Below are 7,209 nucleotides of genomic sequence, written 5' to 3' on the forward strand. Positions count from 1 at the left end.
ACATCCAGTCCAACCTTTAAAGCTTAACTTCAGCCACTTCGATTTCCTTATTCTGGAAAGAATTACAGAGGTCAAGGGTGCTTGCGCTATCCATCCGCCTAATTAATACAAGCTGTCCTTCGCACGTCTAAGTGCAACTCATTCAAACAGAAAAAAAGTTAGAAATGATAAGGTTGTTATTACTGTTGAAAACCTATAGACCAGCTTAGACAATGATTAAAGGCCTTCCAATTGTGCCTAGTCAAGAATTTTCTACATCGATGTCTAAAGTCTAAAGCGTCTTTTAAGACGATAGGCGATGGCTTAAGATAAATTTAACTGCTATTTCGACCATATTTTAGTTATGCGAGTGATAAGGTGGTTTATATCTATGACAACGCTTGAGGCAATTTATTGATAGGAGGGTGGTATGACTTACCAACTAGAATACACTATAGACTATGCAAATTTTTTTATTAAAAGCAGCTCGTGTATTAACTGATGTGGTTCCCCCTATTTAATTAACTCGATATATTTGAGAGACGTGACGTTTTCATTAGAGGTGAGTTCCTTTATATACACACACACACCGGTGCATGCACACTCATACCGAACAATCTAAGTACCTATCTACCTGTCTGTCTACATACCTACTTACCCTTCACCTACTACCAACTACCAACCTTCTACCTACCTACATACAAACATACATACGTATGCATATATATATATATATACACACACATATATATAATTATATATATATATATATATATATATATATATATATATATATGTATATGTGAGTTACAAGTAAAATATTATTGTGGAGCTATATCTGTAGTAAATAGGAATAAGCGGTCTTTGGCTGCTATTTTAAATTTTTCGGTATGTGGTTTAGCAACCTATTGCTTAACCTAATTATATATATATATAACTTTTTTCTAAAAGTCCTACCGATTATGGTTCTCTTTTCATACCAATAACTACTTGGTAATAATTGTTAATTTTTAAATTATAATTATCTACCCTTATATTAGTATATATATATATATATATATATATATATATATATCTATATATATATATATATATATATGAAAGTGAGGTTGTGTGGTGTCGTCTCCTACGATTTAGATCCTAACTACTCCCACAATTTGCGGTGCAGTTTAACCAAAAGCGGGTATCTTATAGTCGTGATCCATATCGAGCCCTTCTGGGTATTAGCGTGCGTCTTACGATGAGTCTACGATTTAAAAAAAAAATTACCATCATGTTTTCCCATTTTTTTTGGGCTATTTACTTTACATACTCTAAAAATGCTTATATAGTTATTTCCCTTACAAACCCGAGCAACGCCGGGCGATACTGCTAGTATATTATATATATTATATATATATATAATATATATATATATATATATCCTTCCTAAATAAGCACAAGGCCTGAAATTTTAGTGGTGAGGGCGTTCTCTCCTCTTTTTAGCAAGGTTATATATAACATTAAAAGAAGAGGGATCAGCGAACAAAATTAAGTGAAAGCGGTGGAATATCTGGCCATGCCTCATCGGAAGACAATGGTGCAAACTTTGCCTTGTCGAGAGAACAATGATTCTGGAATGGCTGGTAAAATCCGAGGGAGTTCATGAATTCAAAAAGGGAAATTTTGTGCAACTGCCTTCACGAAAGAAAATTAATTTTGAAAATGTAGTCTTCCCGTTTGCGAACTAAAGTTGTGTGGGAAGAAATGCACGCAGGAACAGCTGACCCACTTCGTCAGGGCTGGAATCGTACAAGGGGAGACAACTCTCCTTTTTTTCTCTAAGGAAAGGGTTTTCCCTTCTGATTTTTTCCCCCACCAAACTGACCAACACTGTATATTTACCTCCATCGTCAAAGAGACTGATGAGTCATCTATATTGCCAAGTACAATAGTAGACGCTAAACTAATGATGACTTTTTTGACCGGTTATATGCCATAACCAAGGATATACTACACGATTATATAATCATGTGTATGTATATCTGTACTTGAGCGCACGTATGTATATTAGTGGTGTCAATGTTATACTTCAAACATCGTCACCATTTGTCCAAATTTCGAATATTTAAGAAATAAAAAACAAACTTAACCGTGAAATTATGATTGAATGAATCATTATCAATCAGCTGTGGCATTTGAAACCGTGTGCTAACTCTTTGAAGATATTATTTTTAAACGAGGAATTAAGGGTAAAGACCCCCTTCGGTCATGAGTAACCATGGGTTTGCACCTAGAGAGTTACCCTCTGAGGCACAAGTCTGGGCAAGGTTGTTTTTATGGAAGACCAGCAGTCGCCCATGCATACCGGCCTCCCCTCTCCACACCACCAGTGTTATCCAAGGGAAAGACAAAGGTCGATACAGCTTGGCACCAGTGACGTCGCAACTCATTTCTACAGCTGAGTGAACTGGAGCAACGTGAAATAAAGTGCTTTGCTCAAGAACACAACACGCAGCCCGGAACATATTTAATTCTAAACAATTTTCATGGTCCAAAATCATTCCAAGACCTCGAAACTTTTCCTTGATATGTATGTTTGCTAACGTTTTAATTCTATGACGGTCAATTATCTGTCTTTTGTCACTGAGTGTGGAAATGTAAAAAAACTATTGTAGGTTAATCATAAACTTTTCTCAGGAAATGTTATTGAAAGTTTATCTCAAACTCTCACAGAATTCTTGAAAACCTTTGTGGCTTTCTGAACTTTCTATCTTATCCTACTTTTTTGTTCCTTCTCGAGCCACGCCTGGCTCATAACGGCCGGTCTCCCGGTTTCTTGGCGTATAGGTTCCCCACTTGGACGGGACGCCAGTCCGTCGCAGGTAAGCTGCAAGAGGAAAGAGAGAGAAAGTTGTGGCGAAGGAATCCGCAGAAGTTCGCCATTACCTTCTGCCGGAGCCGCGTGGAGCTTAGGTGTTTTCGCTCATTAACATACGCATCACCCGGTCTGAGATTCGAACCCGCGATACCTCGATCGCGAATCCGCTGCTCTAACCACTAGGCCATGTGCCTCCACCATCTTATCCTACTAAAATGACATTGGACAGGATGTTCGTCCCACCATCATTCAGCTAGTCTTAACCCAAACCAGAAGGTACAAATCGGTTCAGACTGTAGTAGACATTGAGGATATTATCAAGTACCTAACGGTTTCTCAATTCTTCAGCCCATTGCTGTCTCTCTCTACAGTCTATTGCTGAAAGTAGGAAAACCGATTATGTCGATACAAATTTTGGATGCACAAAGCTTTGTAACAGTACAAGACTAGCTGCCAAAACTCTTTTGCCCTATATGTTCCTTCTCGAGCCACGCCTGGCTCATAAGAGCCGGTTTCCCGGTTTCCTTGGCGTATAGGTTTCCCACCTGGGCAGGACGCCGGTCCGTCGCAGGTGAGCTGCAAGATGCAGGAGGAAAGAGTGAGAGAAAGTTGTAGCGAAAGTGTCAGCAGACGTTCGCCATTACCTTCGGCCGGAGCCGCGTGGAGCTTAGGTGTTTTCGCTCATAAACACACACATCGCCCGGTCTGAGATTCGAACCCGCGATCCCTCGACCGCGAGTCCGCTGCTCTAACCACTAGGCCACGTGCCTCCACTCATTTCCGAATAGTGTTGATCGTCTTAAGATCTCGATGTTGTTTGGCTCCAGATGGACACTGACAGAGCAAGCAAGGATCAAGTGAGTTCAAGTCGCGACCATTCCATCGATTTATCAATATAGTACTTACATTGTTCATGGTAGCCTTGGTTGTTTTTACTTTCAAGCACTAGGATGTGATTTGAAAGGGATCTGGCTGCTATTTCTAGCAGGTGGAGTAATAACGTCGCAATTCCTTCTTTGGTTCGATGAGACCTTGTTTTTTCTGGTATAAAATAATACTAAGACATGATCCATAAATTATCTGCTAGCTATATCTAAAGGTGATATAGCTATAGTTTAAATTTCTAATGGAGTACATCAGTTACTGTGATCAGGGTTTTAATATGATGTAAATGCAACATAACTCTTTTACTTGTTTCAGTCATTTGACTGTGGCCATGCTGGAGCACCACCTTTAGTCGAGCACATCGACCCCAGGACTTATTTTTTGTAAGCCTAGTACTTATTTTATCGATCTCTTTTGCCGAACCGGTAATTTACGGGGACGTAAACACACCAGTATCAGTTGTCAAGCGATGTCGGGGGGGACAAACACAGACACACACAGAAACACAGATACAGACACACAGACACAGACACACAGACACACACACACACACAGACACACACACACACACACACACACACACACACACACACATATATATATATATAAATATATATATATATATATATATACACATATATACGACGGGCTTCTTTCAGTTTCCGTCTACCAAATCCACTCACAAGGCTCTGGTCGGTCTGAGGCTATAGTAGAAGACACTTGCCAAAGGTGCCACGCAGTGGGACTGAACCCGGAACCATGTAGTTCGTAAGCAAGCTACTTACCACACAGCCACTCCTACGCCGTTAGTAATATAGTTTATGGCTGTGGTGCACAAAGACTGGAACTCCGTCGGTTATGACGAGGATCCAGTTGATCCAATCAACGGAAAGGCTTGTTCGTGAAATTAACGTGCAAGTGGCTGAGCACTCCACAGACACGTGTAACCCTTAACGTAGTTCTCGGGGAGATTCAGCGTGACAAAGAATGTGACAAGGCTGACCCCCTTTGAATTACAGGTAAAAATCATTTTTTGGTGTCTTGCTAAGGGACACAACGCTAGAAATCGAACTCACGATGTTACGATCAAGAACTGAATACGCTAACCACTAAGGCAGGCACCTTCACTGTGGTACACAGCTTATTTTAGGTTGAGCAGGTAAACCAGTGGACCCTACCAGAGTTTTCGTAGTCCCCTGAGAGTAATTGCTTACATCTCTCTCTATATATATAAACAGCAAAATGTGTGTGTGTGTGTATGTGTGTGTATGTGTGTGTGTGTGTTGTGTGGTGTGTGTGTGTGCCTGTCATTTATACAAATCCACAATTTTTCAGTTAGAGGGCTCACACTTTCTATGGTCATTCAAAGCAGTCCAAGGGCGGTCGTGCACATCTTTACATTTCCCCAGTCATCCCCGCAAAGCCATTAAAAGATCAATAGAAGTGACTTTTTTTGTGAATTTTCTATCTAAAACCCAATTAAAATGGCCGAAACTTGATACGCCAATTGAATGCCAGCTAGCTGTATGTGATTGGTCGGAGATTTGGACAGTACTCGCATGTATGTGCGCACGCACGCAGCTGTATATGCATGCACTAGCACTATGACCTGGCGTTGCCGAGTCATAGTGCTAGAAATGAATAAAGTTTTTGACTTCGAATCAGAAATTTGCCAGTTCAAATCTCACCGTAGTCGAATAATCTTCAGGTGCAGGGATGGTGGTGTGATTCAGATGCTCGCTTTGCGACCAAGTGGTTTCAGGTTCTGTCCTACATCATGGCACTTTGGGCAAGTGTCTTCTACTATAACCTCGGAAGGACTAATGACTTGTTAATTGAACTTGGTTGACGTCATGCGTGAGCTTTTGGTTTTGTGCTTATCCTTCCCACAGCTTGATAAACAGTCTTGGTTTGTTGACATTCGTCAAAAGAAATCGATAGGATAAGTATTAAACTTAACAAAATAAGTACTGAGGTCAATTTGCTTAATCCCTTCAAGGCGGTGCTCCAGCATGGCCGCAGTCCAATGACTGAAGCATGTACAAGATAAAAGATAAAAGAATCTAACATTTCAAAGTTGCACATGTCTAGCAAGATCAGGGACTCGTTAATTGAGAACGAAACAGCTGCATCCTGGAAGATCCATTTTAGACAAAAACATACAAAACAACAGTTAAATTCAATATTTATTTTATTTTTTGAGGAGTTAAAATTTTTATCGTACAACTGAAGTCTGGTCACTGGCATAGTTCCACTGCAATTGTTTAAAATTTAGTCACTAGTCAGTCCTTATATAGGTTTTGTGTCCTTTCTTGTACACACAATCTTGCGCGCTCACACATACATCACACACACACACACATCACACACACACATACACACACACACACACACACACACACACACATCACAACACACACACATCTCTGCTGTTGTTTGATCCTTCTCGAGCCATGCCTGGCCCATAAGGGCCGGTTTGCCAGTTTCATTAGCGTAGAAGTTCCCCACCTGGACGGCTCACCGGTCCGTCGCAGGTGAGCTGCAAGATGCAGGAGGAAAGAGTGAGAGAAAGTTGTGGCGAAAGAGTCAACGGAAGTACGCCATTACCTTCTGCTGGAGGCAGGTGGAGTTTAGGTATTTTCGCTCATAAACACACACATCTGAGATTCAAACATTGAACCTAATGTTTGCACCTTATCGGCCTTGTGGCAAAATATGTTTATACGGACGCGTTGAGATTCATCGTAACATCTGTCTTAAGCATATGTCACATTACGTCATAAGCATTGGATAGTTATGTTCATTTCCGAATAGAGTTGATCGTCTTAAGATCTCGATGTCGTTTGGCTCCAGATGGACACTGACCGAGCAGACAAGGATCGTGTGAGTTCAAGTCGCGACCATCCCATCGATTTATCAATATTGTTCAAGGTAGCCTTGGTTGTTTTTATTTTCAAGCGCTAGGATGTGATTTGAAAGGGATCTGGTTTCTGTTTCTAGCAGGTGGAGTAATAACGTCGCAATTCCTTCTTTGGCGATTCCTCGACTGCCAGTCCGCTGCTCTAACCACTAGGCCATGTGCCTCCACTCTCTTCGACAGCGATCGCCGTTAGTCACTTTCAGACTTAATTCTTTTATGCGACATAAATTTTGACGCCGCAAAAAATAAACAAAAAGCAAATCTTAATTCTTTACTACTCACAAGGGGCTAAACATAGAGGGGACAAACAAGGACAGACAAACGGATTAAGTCGATTACATCGACCCCAGTGCGTAACTGGTACTTAATTTATCGACCCCGAGAGGATGAAAGGCAAAGTCAACTTCGGTGGAATTTGAACTCAGAACGTAACGACAGACGAAATACCGCAAAGCATTTCGCCCGGCGTGCTAACGATTCTACCAGCTCGCCGCCTTGACAAAAAGCAAATCTAACAGTTTTTCTGTGTTATAATTGGCACTTCTATGATGGCCTTGTAATCTAA

This window comes from Octopus sinensis, linkage group LG5 (genome assembly GCF_006345805.1).
Source record: "Octopus sinensis linkage group LG5, ASM634580v1, whole genome shotgun sequence".
NCBI lineage: Eukaryota > Metazoa > Mollusca > Cephalopoda > Octopoda > Octopodidae > Octopus > Octopus sinensis.